Raw genomic sequence first — 13,215 nt, 5'->3', positions numbered from 1 at the left:
AGGTCCAGGCAGCTGAGGAGACACCGGAACCTCCCCTTGGGATGGCCAAATGTGCATTCCGTCACCATGCAGCACCAGCTAGTCCTGGCGCTGAAGTCCTCCTTGCTGGGATCCAGGCTGCCCATGTAGGGATTCATGAGATAAGGGAGCAAGAGGTAGGCCACATCCCCCAGAAAGACAATGGGCACGTCCACCTCCCCAACTCTCATGTTGTAGTCGGGGAAGTCGCTGGCATGTATCTTCTGGAAGAAGCAGGAGTTCCAGAAAACACATGCATTATGAGACTTTACCAGCCATCCCACATTGAAGTCTATGAAGTGGCTCTTGTGGTCCACAAGGGCCTACTTTAGCATGGAGAAGTAGCCCTTGAGGTTGATACAGTCTGCAGCTGGGTGGGCAGGGCCTAGGATGGGGATGTTTGTGCTGTCTAGGGCTTCCCTGTAGTTGGGGAAGCCCATGGTGGCAAAGCCCTCCACAATGGTGTCCACATTTCCCAGAGTGACAATCATGCACAGCAGCATCTGGTTAATGGCATGAACAACCTGCAGGAGCACGACTCTGACAGTGGATTTCTCCACACTGAACTGGTTCCCCACAGAGCAGTAGCTGTCAAACATGGCGTGCTTCAACAGTGTGATGGCCACATGTTCCTGTAGAGATATGGTGGGTCTCATGCAGATGTCCAGCCACCTTCGGGCAGGGGTGAGCCACTCGCAGAGCTCCTGGAAGGTGGCCTTCTTCATGAAGAAGCTCCAAAGCCATTTCTGATTGTCCCATCCCTGCAGGACAATGTAGTCCCACCAGTCAGAACTGGTGTCACAGCAGCACTCCATGGTGTGCAGGCAACTGAGGGTACTGTGCAGCAGCAGCAGTGCCAGGACCTAGTTGAGGGGGTCCAGCTGGTCCTCGTCATCATCCTGCCAGAGCAACATGTGGATGGTTTGGAGGAAGTGTGCCATGAGAACCAGGACAAAGCCTGTGAGTCCAGCAGTGGTTTGCAGATGCTCCGGCTCCATGCTGTGAGTGCTTTGGCATCCTCAAGGACAACCACTTTGTCCAAGGACAATCCACTTTGGTACCAAATGACTGGAAGACGGCCAATATAACGCCAATATTTAAAAAAGGCTCTAGAGGAGACCCTGGCAATTATAGACCAATAAGTTTAACATCAGTACCAGGCAAATTAGTAGAAACACTAGTAAAGAATAAAATTGCAAGGCACGTAGAAGAGCATGAATTGTTGGGCAAAAGTCAGCATGGTTTCTGCAGAGGGAAGTCGTGTCTAACTAATCTATTAGAATTCTTTGAAGGGGTTAATAAACATGCGGACAAGGGGCACCCAGTGGACATAATATACCTAGATTTCCAGAAAGCCTTTGACACGGTCCCACACCAAAGGCTTTTATGTAAATTAGGTGGTCATGGGATAGGAGGAAAGATCCTTTCATGGATCGGGAATTGGTTAAAAGACAGAAAACAAAGGGTGGGAATAAATAGTAAATGTTCACAATGGAGGAGGGTAACTAGTGGTGTTCCCCAGGGGTCAGTCCTGGGACCGATCCTGTTCAACTTGTTCATCAATGATCTAGAAAATGAGGTAAGCAGTGAGATGGCAAAGTTTGCAGATGACACCAAGTTGTTCAGGACAGTCAAAACCAAAAGGGATTGTGAAGAACTACAAAAAGATCTCAGCAAACTGAGTGATTGGGCAGCAAAATGGCAAATGAAATTTAATGTGGGTAAGTGTAAGGTAATGCATGTTGGAAAAAATAACCCAAATTACACGTACTACATGATGGGGTCAAATTTAGCTACGACAGATCAGGAAAGGGATCTTGGAGTTATAGTGGATGGTTCTCTGAAGACATCCACGTAGTGTGCAGCGGCAGTTAGTAAGGCAAATAGGATGTTAGGCATTATTAAAAAAGGGATCGATAATAAGACAAAAGATATCATACTTCCCCTATATAAAACTATGGTACGCCCACATCTTGAGTAGTGCGTGCAGATGTGGTCTCCTCACCTCAAAAAAGATATATTGGCATTAGAAAAGGTTCAGAAAAGGGCGACTAAGATGATTAGGGGCTTGGAACGGGTCCCATATGGGGAGAGGCTAGAGAGACTGGGACTTTTCAGTTTGGAAAAGAGGCGATTGAGGGGCGATATGATAGAGGTATATAAAATCACGAATGGTGTGGAGAAAGTGAATATAGAAAAATTATTTACCTTTTCCCATAATACAAGAACTAGGGGACACCAAATGAAATTGATGGGTAGTAGGTTCAAAACTAATAAAAGGAAATTTTTCTTCACACAGCGCACAGTCAACCTGTGGAACTCCTTGCCCGAGGAGGCTGTGAAGGCCAGGACTCTATTAGGGTTTAAAAAAGAGCTTGATAAATTTTTGCAGGTTAGGTCCATAAATGGCTATTAGCCAGGGATAAAGTATGGTGCCCCTAGCCTTCAGTACAAGGGCAGGGGATGCATGGCAGGAGATAAATCACTTGATCATTGTCTTCTGTTCTCCTTCTCTGGGGCACCTGGCATTGGCCACCGTCGGCAGATGGGATGCTGGGCTGGATGGACCTTTGGTCTGACCCAGTATGGCCATTCTTATGGTCTTATGTTCTAACCAGAGCACAAGGCTGCACGTGCCCCGTGTGTCCCTTTTTATGTTCCAGTAGCGAGGAGGCAGTGCTGGACTGACTTGTGTGACGGCTGTTCAGAGTAGTTTCCCTGACCAAGCAGCCATGAGGTAGTGAACAGAACAGCTAATCGATCCCTCTCCTGTCATACACTTCCAGCCTCTGACAGACAGTCTAGGGACACCATTTCTACCAATCCTGGATAACAGCCATTGATGGACCTAACCTCCATGAAGGTTGCACGTGCCCAGTGTGTCCCTTTTTACAGCTCAGTAGTGGGGAGGAAGAGGTGGAGCGACTTGCAAGACAGCTGTTCGGAGTTGTTTCCCTGACCAAGCAGCCATGGGAAGGACCCACCCTGCTGCCCTCCCTGGAGTGCTTCCAGGGGCTCTAATCCGAAAGAGTCTCTACAGCACATGGATGCGCTTCTCAGAATAAGTTTTGCTTATGCCAGTGTTTCCACATAGTGCAAACCCATTATTCTAGAATATTTTATTCTGGAATAATGGCTCTAGAATAGCCTATTTGGGAATAACACTGCAGTGTAGACATGCCCCAGAGAAGTTACAAATGACTCCTCTACCAAAAGATTGCAATTAGTTGTAAATCGTAAGGTTCCACAGAAAGTATATCTTCATATAAAATATATATTATTGTCTAGTGAGGGAATAGTATTACTGTGGTTTCCTCACTAGCAATGGCTCTATCGGTAATATCACTAGATCATGTTCTGAAGTAATATCTAAGTGTAATTTTTAATGACATTCTGTTGACTGAAGAAAAGACATGACTTCCTGAAAACTTTATAAAAAGCAAATGCATTTTACCTATGAAAATATCAAATAACTCTGCAATTCACACTAGACAGGTTTAATCCAATGTTTCACCTTTACCCACCATTGATGATGTTAGCAGAATTCTAAGAAGGTTAATTATGTTGATTACTACAACGTCCATGACTGGGACTATTAGGTGCTACTGCAATGCAAACAATAAGAATGGCCATACTGGCTCAGACCAAAGGTCCGTCTAGCCCAGTATCCTGTCTTTCAACAGTGGCCAATGCCAGATGCCCCAAAGAGAGTGAATGGAAGAGATGAGCGAGCCCTCTCCTGTCATCCTCTCCCAGCCTCTGAGAGAGGCTAGAGCCACCATTTCTGACAATCCTGGATAACAGCCATTGATGGGCCTAACCTCTACGAATTTATTTAGTTCTTTTCTGCACCCTCTTAAAGTCCTGGTCTTCACAGCATCCTCTAGCAAAGAGTTCCACAGGCCAACCGTGCACTGCGTGAAGAAAAACTTCCTTCTGTTAGTTTTAAACCTGCCACCCATTAATTTCATTTGGTGATCCCTTTTTCTTATACTATGGGGACAAACAAATAACTTTTCCTTATTCACTTTTCCATACCTGTCATGCTTTTATACACTTCTATAATATCCCCCCTTAGTCTCCTCTCTTCTAAGCTGAAAAATCTGTCTTTCAGCCACCAAACTTTGATATTTTAGGGGGGTTTTCACCTCCCTAGTTTCTTAGCAATATGGTGAGTGGAGTTTAAAATCTATGTAAACACAAGATTTAAGAGCCTTTCTTAATTTGACTGTTCATAATTTAAATGAAGTGTAAGTTTGAGGCTCAAAGTTTTGCAGTCTGCTGCTAGTAGGACTATAAGGCTATGTATACACTGCATCCTAACCTTGAAATAAGAAATGTGCTATTTTGAAGCATCCTTTACTCCTCCTGAAACAAAGACTATAGGGATGATGAAACAGCACTGTCATTATTTCGAAAAATATTTCAAAACAACAGGCAAGTTTCATAGACACCAACTAGCCATTTCAGATGCTGAGGTATCCCAAAATAGCTCTGTTGTGTAGACGTAGCCTAACTGTGGAGATCTTTTTCACATGATTCTTGTAATTTCCAAGAAGAAGACAAACAGCGCCCAGAGTTCAGTGCATAAATAGGAGTGACCAATGGTCAGCAGGCACATGAGTACTAAGACATTTACATTCTGCAAAATACAATTTTTAGAAAGACTTGATGAAACCATCTCATGTGGGCAGATCCAACTCCATCATATCCCCTTTCTAATCACTAACTCAGTGATTGGATCCACCCCCCATGTAACATGGAAATGTGCAACATTTCACATGAAAAGTCATACAGCTGTGTGGTGACATGCAAGAAAACCCATATGACATACAAAGGTGGGACCAAGATTGATCAAAAAGATGCCCCCCAGGCAGTCAAACTCAAACATCTCTCTGTGCAGTGGTGGGCAGCGCTGCAGAAGGTGGGTGGCCAAGGAAACAAAATCCACATTAGGAGGGAAATATCTCCTAGAAAGACATTATGGGAGAAGGAATGGCCAGAGTGAAGCACTTGCTTTAAAACTTGAGGTACAAGCTAATTTCCAAGTGTTTAACACTGGGGACTGGCCAGTTCAACTGCGTTAAAGGCATATACTATGGAGAAACACGGCAGGAGGTGGGATGTAGCACGAAAAGTAGGTTGCCGGCCAATGTAAAACAGGGCCAGATCTGAACACTTGCCTAGAGTGAGTCCTACTGGTCCATATTCCCATGCAGAGAACGTACCTCTTCCAGCAAGCCCTCATATACAGCTCCATTTGCCTCTCTTCACTTTCTTGGCTTCTCCCTCATACTGGAAAACAGCAGGGAATACTGCCAGGGCAGTTGCTAGAAAAGGGTCCAAAGAAGATACGCTAGCATACTTGACAACAGTCAGGAGGCAATGGACAGGGAGCATAAGGCTGTCTGCTAGCTTGGAAGGTGAATCGGAGGGTAGCCTACTATTTGGAATGAGGTACAGGATGTAAGTTATTTGGAGCTGGGACAGAGAGATGGTGCTGAAAAAGGGAATATGGAAGGACCACTGTAAAATAGGAAGGTAGATGAGCAGCATTCTCAGCACCCATGTCCCAAACTCCATGGATGAGGACACTCACTCCAAAGGCTGATCAACCATTGGCCCTATACTCGTCACGGTTTAATTAGTGTCATAATGTAGTAAGAAAAGCCAAAAAAGAGTTTGAGGAACAGCTAGCCAAAAATTCAAAAAACGATAGTAAAATGTTTTTTAAATACATTAGAAGCAGGAAGCCCGCTAAAAAAGCAGTGGGGCCCTTGGATGATAAAGATATAAAAGGAGCGATCAAGGAAGACAGTGCCATTGCGGAGCGATTAAATGATTTCTTTGCTTCAGTCTTCACGGCTGAGGATGTTACAGAGGTTCCTAAATCTGAGCCAGCCTTTTTAGGTGACAAATCTGAGGAACTCACTCAGATTGGAGTGACATTAGAGGAGGTTTTGGAATTAATTGATAAGCTGAATAGTAACAAGTCTCCAGGACCAGACGGCATTCACCCAAGAGTTCTGAAAGAACTCAAATGTGAAATTGCGGAGTTATTAACAGTGGTTTGTAACCTACCCTTTAAATCCACTTTTGTACCAAATAACTGGAAGACGGCCAATATAACACCAATATTTAAAAAAGGCTCTAGAGGAGATCCTGGCAATTATAGACCGATAAGTTTAACATCAGTACCAGGCAAATTAGTAGAAACACTAGTAAAGAGTAAAATTGCAAGGCACATAGAAGAGCACAAATTGTTGGGCAAAAGTCAGCATGGTTTCTGCAGAGGGAAGTCGTGTCTAACTAATCTATTAGAATTCTTTGAAGGGGTTAATAAACATGCGGACAAGGGGCACCCAGTGGACATAATATACCTAGATTTCCAGAAAGCCTTTGACACGGTCCCACACCAAAGGCTTTTATGTAAATTAGGTGGTCATGGGATAGGAGGAAAGGTCCTTTCATGGATCGGGAATTGGTTAAAAGACAGAAAACAAAGGGTGGGAATAAATGGTAAATTTTCACAATGGAGGAGGGTAACTAGTGGTGTTCCCCAGGGGTCAGTCCTGGGACCGATCCTGTTCAACTTGTTCATCAATGATCTAGAAAATGAGGTAAGCAGTGAGGTGGCAAAGTTTGCAGATGACACCAAGTTGTTCAGGACAGTCAAAACCAAAAGGGATTGTGAAGAACTACAAAAAGATCTCAGCAAACTGAGTGATGGGGCAGCAAAATGGCAAATGAAATTTAATGTGGGTAAGTGTAAGGTAATGCACGTTGGAAAAAATAACCCAAATTACACGTACTACATGATGGGATCAAATTTAGCTACGACAGATCAGGAAAGGGATCTTGGAGTTATAGTGGATAGTTCTCTGAAGACATCCATGCAGTGTGCAGCGGCAGTTAGTAAGGCAAATAGGATGTTAGGAATTATTTAAAAAGGGATAGATAATAAGACAAAAGATATCATACTTCCCCTATATAAAACTATGGTACGCCCACATCTCGAGTACTGCGTGCAGATGTGGTCTCCTCACCTCAAAAAAGATATATTGGCATTAGAAAAGGTTCAGAAAAGGGCGACTAAGATGATTAGGGGCTTGGAAAGGGTCCCATATGGGGAGAGGCTAGACAGACTGGGACTTTTCAGTTTGGAAAAAAGGCGATTGAGGGGCGATATGATAGAGGTATATAAAATCATGAATGGGGTGGAGAAAGTGAATATAGAAAAATTATTTACCTTTTCCCATAATACAAGAACTAGGGGACACCAAATGAAATTGATGGGTAGTAGGTTCAAAACTAATAAAAGGAAATTTTTCTTCACACAGCGCACAGTCAACCTGTGGAACTCCTTGCCCGAGGAGGCTGTGAAGGCCAGGACTCTATTAAGGTTTAAAAAAGAGCTTGATAAATTTTTGCAGGTTAGGTCCATAAATGGCTATTAGCCAGGGATAAAGTGTGGTGCCCTAGCCTTCAGAACAAGGGCAGGAGATGGATGGCAGGAGATAAATCACTTGATCATTGTCTTCTGTTCTCCTTCTCTGGGGCACCTGGCATTGGCCACCGTCGGCAGATGGGATGCTGGGCTCGATGGACCTTTGGTCTGACCCAGTATGGCCATTCTTATGTTCTTATGTTCTTATGTTCTAACCCCACAGCTGGAATTATGTGACGGCAAGAGAGACATGGCTGATAAGGTGTTATGGATTCTACGCAAACATGGTTTGGGGTCAGGTCTTGCAGTGCCTAGTTCTCAATGTGGACTTCAGCATACCGACACCAAAACTGAAAGAAACACCAGATGTTTCCTTTAACACATACAAAGAGCTAATATGCACAGCTGTAATATTTGCAGCAAAGTAACTACTCTTCCTCTTGTCCTTCCCAGCACCACAGACATCAATAACACATTAGGGAGAAGCCAGAATGATTCCACTGAGATTGCATTGCACTGTATCTGCCCCCAGCATGCTCACTGAAACCACAGTAAATGCGGCTTCAGCAATGCATGAATTTAAGCAAGTCCCCTGGTAATATATTAGCATGAAGGAGCCCTGCACAGTTTCTGGCAAGTTGTCAGGAAAGCCAAGGGTGGAGAGGAACTGTGTATTTCTGAAAGGGAGGATAGATAAGTACTCACCATGACACTAACAGCTTCATTCCTGAAACACAGCAAAGCTCAAAGAAAAAAAAAAGGAAAAAGAAAAACTGGAGACTTCTGGACTCCTCATGTAACACACTGCAGGCATACACAAGAGCTAATTACAGTGGGGCCAAGGGACTAAACAGACCAGCTGTGGGACATATGTCGAACAGTGTTTATAAATTTAAATCACACCGATGCTATTTGCCGGACAGAATGAAGAGAGCGAGGTGTTGGGTCCAGTGACGTAAGCACAGGTCTGAAAGACAGGAACTCCAAAGTTTTACTCTCAACTCTGACATCAACTCCTCCTGATCTTGGCAGATCAATTGAGCTGTGCCTCAGTTTCCTTGTCACCAATAAAAGATGCTATTGGCATGGTGGAGTTGCAAGGATTACTTAAAAACTTATAAGAAAAAAAACCCCTCAGTAAAAGTGCTAAGTATGATTCTGCTCTTTTGGATAAAGGTATTACAGATCAACAGCCACAAGAATGGAGATTCCCCTTCTACCCACAAAATGGGGAAAGCCCATACACAGTGAGGCCAACTTTGACACTAACCTGCCTCAAAACTTTTGCCTGGAGAGTCCTTTTCTAAAGGCACCTCTATACCACCCAACAGACTGACAGGCAGCAATCAATCCAGCAGGGATCAATTTATCACATCTATACATACAATAAATCAATCACCGAACACTTTCCTGTCAACTCCAGTACTTCACGAGAACAAGAAGCAAAGGTGGAGTTAACAGGAGAGCATCTGCTATTGACTCTCAGTAGTGAAGACAACATGGTAAGTAGGTCTAAGTACATCAACTTCAGCTACATTATGCATATAGCTGAAGTTGCATAACTTAGAACAGGGGCCTGCAGACAAAGCCTAAACTGAGACTTCAGTTTTCATAACTCTTTCAAACAAGGGTAATCAATAGGAGCATCAATCAACCTATGCCAAATATGATGGTGATTTCTGCATTGCAGAAACCTGCCCACTACATAGTGAGTGTTCTGACAACACGGATTAATTGTGCTCTGACCAAGAGGTGTGAGTGACTTTCATTTGTTATCAAGCCATTTCAAACTAGAATCATTGACCTAAAGATGAAAGGCTCCACACCCCGCCTACTACCAGTCCTTTAAGCAAGCACCCCGTTGGATTGCGCCTTCAATGATACAGCCATGAGTTAGGAAAAAATGCACAGTTAAAATGGTTTAAACTTAGTATCAAAGGAGGTATTTCAGAGCAATTTAAAAATATAACAGGCTTTTATATGTTTTACACATCTCATAAAGAAAAAAGGTACAAAGAACTAACTGAATCCCACATGATATTCAGAGTTGGAGCTGTCACTATGTCCTCAGTTCACCTTGTTTAACTTACCATAGACCATAAGACCATAGCTGGGTATTTTATTCAGAAACTCGCCAGAGACAAATAGACTAAGATTCAAAATTTGTCCTTCTCATCACAAAACATAACTGAATTTCAGCTGCATTCCCTAAATACTCAGTGCAATAGGAAAAACAGGTAAAAAGCAGACGGGAAGCAGACAGAGACAAAAATATTAAATAATGTTACGAGAAACTCAGACATATCAAATTCTCAGTTATATGAAGTGGAAGTTCACATACCTAGTAACAGGTAAAGTATATTTCTTCAGATTCTGAAAATAAGACTGGTTTATGTAACAAGCACAGGCCTCTGCATAGAAACACAGCTCAACACACAGGTATGTGAATTTCACAGCCTGACCAAACACATTTAATCTGCTCTGTAGGACAGCAGTCATACACAAGTTCTTAAGAAAACTAGCACGGCTTATCCTCTGTTACTATTTAACACGCAAGTTCTTAAGGTACATAAAACAAGGACACACAGAGCTACCTTGCTCCTCTCCCCCATAGGTGCTCAACTGATTTATGTGCACTTTCACTGTTTTTTCTTCAGTTTTCCCTCTAAATTATGTCAGTGCTCTTTCTACCCTCTTATCTCAATCTTTTTCTGTGTTACTCTGACATCAAATAAAAAGATAAAGGATAAAGCTTATTTCTCCCCCCCCCAACCCAAAAAGAACTCCTTATAGTTCAGAGGTTGGCTATTTGGTGAATACCAACACTTTCCCCTTCTACAGTGCCTTTCATCCAAGCATTCCAAGGCATAATCAAACATGGCTGATGAAATGTTTCCAGACGGGCAGGTCAAAGTTAAGTATTATCCCTATTTTACACCTCAGAAACCTGAGAGAGAGGGTGATTAAAATGACCTGCCCAAAGGATATAGAGCCTGTCATGTCTGACTCCTTTGCTCTAGCCCCTGGACATCGCTTGGGGGGCTTTTGGGGAGAACTCATCTCATGCTTACTGTTCTGAAACAAGAACATAATAAATTACTATTAACAGACACAGACTTCTCTTGAAGTGAAAAACTATGATTCACAGAGCAGTGATGTAAATAATAACCAAGAAGAATCTGAGGTCAATTTCTTCCTCAAGAATAAACAAGCTTTGTTTTTAAAAAAAAGTAAAAATCTGTGTTATGTTACATACACCCTGACCTATTGTAATGAACTGGTGCTAGCACCAAACTCTCTTCTGGATGACTTCAGAACTATTCAATTGCATGTCACAAATCTTAATGTTACAAGTAATGATAAGCGTCCTTAGCAGATGCATTCTAGCCTGAATTTGTAAAATTCTATATGGCTTTGGTGACATTCATAAAATCCTTTGTGGGTTCAGCATACTATATTATAAATGTCTTGATCAAGAATGTCTTGAAATCTTCAGCACAGCCAGGATGGGTAAAGTATGAAACAAACATTCAAATGGGAAAATGAAGCTGGACGTCTAGAAATGGCCTTTTCTGAGAGGTGGATCGCTGCAACCTGTCAGCAGGTACTTATGTATATATGAAATTTTATTGATAAACACTCTTCCTAACCTAGTGTGCTTGATTTCCAAAGAGACAAATAGTAACTGTCATCACATGGATTTTTCGCCAATGTGAGGCAGGATTTTTCATATAAACACCACAAAAACTACGAGAGCTAAGTCCAAACTAGTGAAGTATCAGCACCTAAAGAGGGGCTCTGATCTCCTTATTTTAAGCACCTGACTTTCAGAAGCACTGAATACCCACCACTTCCAGTGAGATCAAAAGAAGCAGAGGTACTCAGCAATTCTGAAAATAAAATTTAACCATTCAGACTTGACAATATCGGTACAATTCTACACAGCAGCTTCAAAAACGTGTAAATTGAATCTCCATGACATTCAGCAGCAGCAGCAAGTTTGACACTACGTTTATTTTTAAATATCTTGCTATTTATACAACAGTCTCAAACCTTTCCTCGCTCTGCTCCCAGTTCCGCCAGAGTGTATCACTCCGAAGGGTGGCTCCAGAGATTTTTCAAAGGGTAAACAAAGAAAAGCCCAAAGAGATAGTAATTAGGGGGTGTATCTGCCCAATCATTGGGATTACCCTTTGCCTCAACCAGCCGCGCCTCAGAAGCAAGGGACTCCATTTTTCAGTGATAGGTTTTCCAGCACCACCTTCTGCTTGTTCATGTCTCATCCTGCGCTAGGCTGAGAGGCGTCCTTCGGCCACATCTGCGACCGCCCCAGCTAAACGAAGCCAGCAGTGCGCTCTGCCGGTTACTGCGCTGCCTTCCGGAGGTCACTTCACCTCTCTCGGATTTGTCCTTCTCCTTCTGCGAGCTGGGTGATGCGACGCGCCCCCCGGCGCAGGCTGCGGGGTGTAACTCGTCCCCGACAGCACTCGGAGCCTGGACGAAGGCTCCCGCGGGGACCCCACTGCCGCCGGGCCAGCTCACGGCCCCACCTAGCCAAACACTCGGCGGCGCCCGGCCCCCGTGCCCGGCACCCCCCGAACCACAGCAAGGGCCCCGCGTGCGCCCCAGGCAGCTGCCCCTGCCCCTGCCCCTGCCCCTGCCGGCGGCGGGCGCGTTTCACTCCCGCCCAGGCTGCGGCGGGCGCGGGCGCGGGCAGGCACCGCAGCTGAACCAACGAACCGCTAACCCGGCGGCCGCGGTGCAGGCGGCAGACCCGAGAGGCGGCCGGGGATCGCTCCCCGCTGGCGGGATCGTGCCGAGCGGCGGCGGCTAAGCGCGGCCCGGCCCGGGGACTCGGCGAGCGCCCACCCCGCACCGCGCCGCGGGCCTGGGAGCCGCCAGCCCGGCAACAGGTGGCGGCCGCACACGGGGCTCCCGCCGGCCCGCCTCACACCCCCGGCGCGGCGCGGCGGGAAGGGACGGGACGAGCCCGCCGAGGGCCGAGCCCGGAGCTGCCGCCCGCCGCGGCGCGTCCCGCCCAGAGCTGCTGTCAGAGCCCGGCGGCGGCTGCCGGCTGGCCGGGGACGGAGCGTGACCGGCGCCCCAGGCCTGGGCCGAGCCGGGCCGCCCCCTGCAGCCGCGCCTGGGCGCGGGCGGGGCGCAGCCTGGCAGGGCGGGCGGCGCGTGGCCGCGGGCGGGAGCCCTGACGGGGCCGGGCCGGGCCGGGCCTGCGCGCCCAGCTCCCCCCGCCGGGGCCCGGCCCGGCCCCGCCGCCCCCTCACCTGCGCGGCCGCCGAGCGCGGGGCTGCTCACTCCCTCGCCGCCGCCATGTTTCCGATGCGCAGCGCAGGGGGAGGGAGCCGAGCCCGGCCAGCGCCGCCCTCTGCCGCCCAGGGAGCGGGGGGCGCCGCGCGGGGCGCTGACAGGCCTCGCCGCGGCGCAGGGCCCCGCCCGCCGGCCACGCGCCGCCCGGAGCAGCTCCCGCTGCCCCCTCGCCCCCGGCTGTCGCCCGGCCCGGCCGCAGCCGCCGCCGCCGCCCCTCTCCCCGGCCTCCGGCGCTGCCCAGCTGCCCCCTCCCCACCACACCGCCTCTCAACGCCTCCCTGGCGCCGGCCTTCCGCCCCCACCGGCGACCCCCGCGCCGCGGCCCCTCCTGCCCGGGCAGCCCGTGTCGCGCCCCTGCACCACCCCGGCGATCAGCCACCGCCCAGCGCTCCCCATCCCCGCCCGGGTTACCCCGCCTCTCGCCA

The 13,215-nt window shown here is 46.9% G+C and overlaps 1 protein-coding gene across 8 annotated transcripts in view; it reads right to left on the bottom strand.

The window, feature by feature from the left end:
- Positions 1 to 12,868, bottom strand: part of SCMH1 (Scm polycomb group protein homolog 1) — a 148,695-nt gene extending 135,827 nt beyond the window's left edge. For 3 of the 8 annotated variants that reach the window (XR_012642415.1, XM_074976222.1, XM_074976225.1), the window contains exon 1: positions 12,748 to 12,863. The gene's annotated coding sequence lies outside the window, so the exon portion shown is untranslated. Of the gene's footprint in view, positions 1 to 11,518; positions 11,617 to 11,655; positions 11,988 to 12,747 lie in introns of those variants that run through there. The other 5 variants (XM_074976226.1, XM_074976227.1, XM_074976228.1 and 2 more) reach the window with 4 other exon arrangements.
- Between the last annotated feature and the right edge of the window lie 347 nt (positions 12,869 to 13,215).

Source organism: Carettochelys insculpta, chromosome 24, assembly GCF_033958435.1.
Source record: "Carettochelys insculpta isolate YL-2023 chromosome 24, ASM3395843v1, whole genome shotgun sequence".
In the NCBI taxonomy this organism is placed as follows: Eukaryota; Metazoa; Chordata; order Testudines; family Carettochelyidae; genus Carettochelys; species Carettochelys insculpta.
The sequence above is the reverse complement of the archived record's forward strand: the minus strand, read 5'-3'. Positions and strand labels throughout refer to the sequence as shown.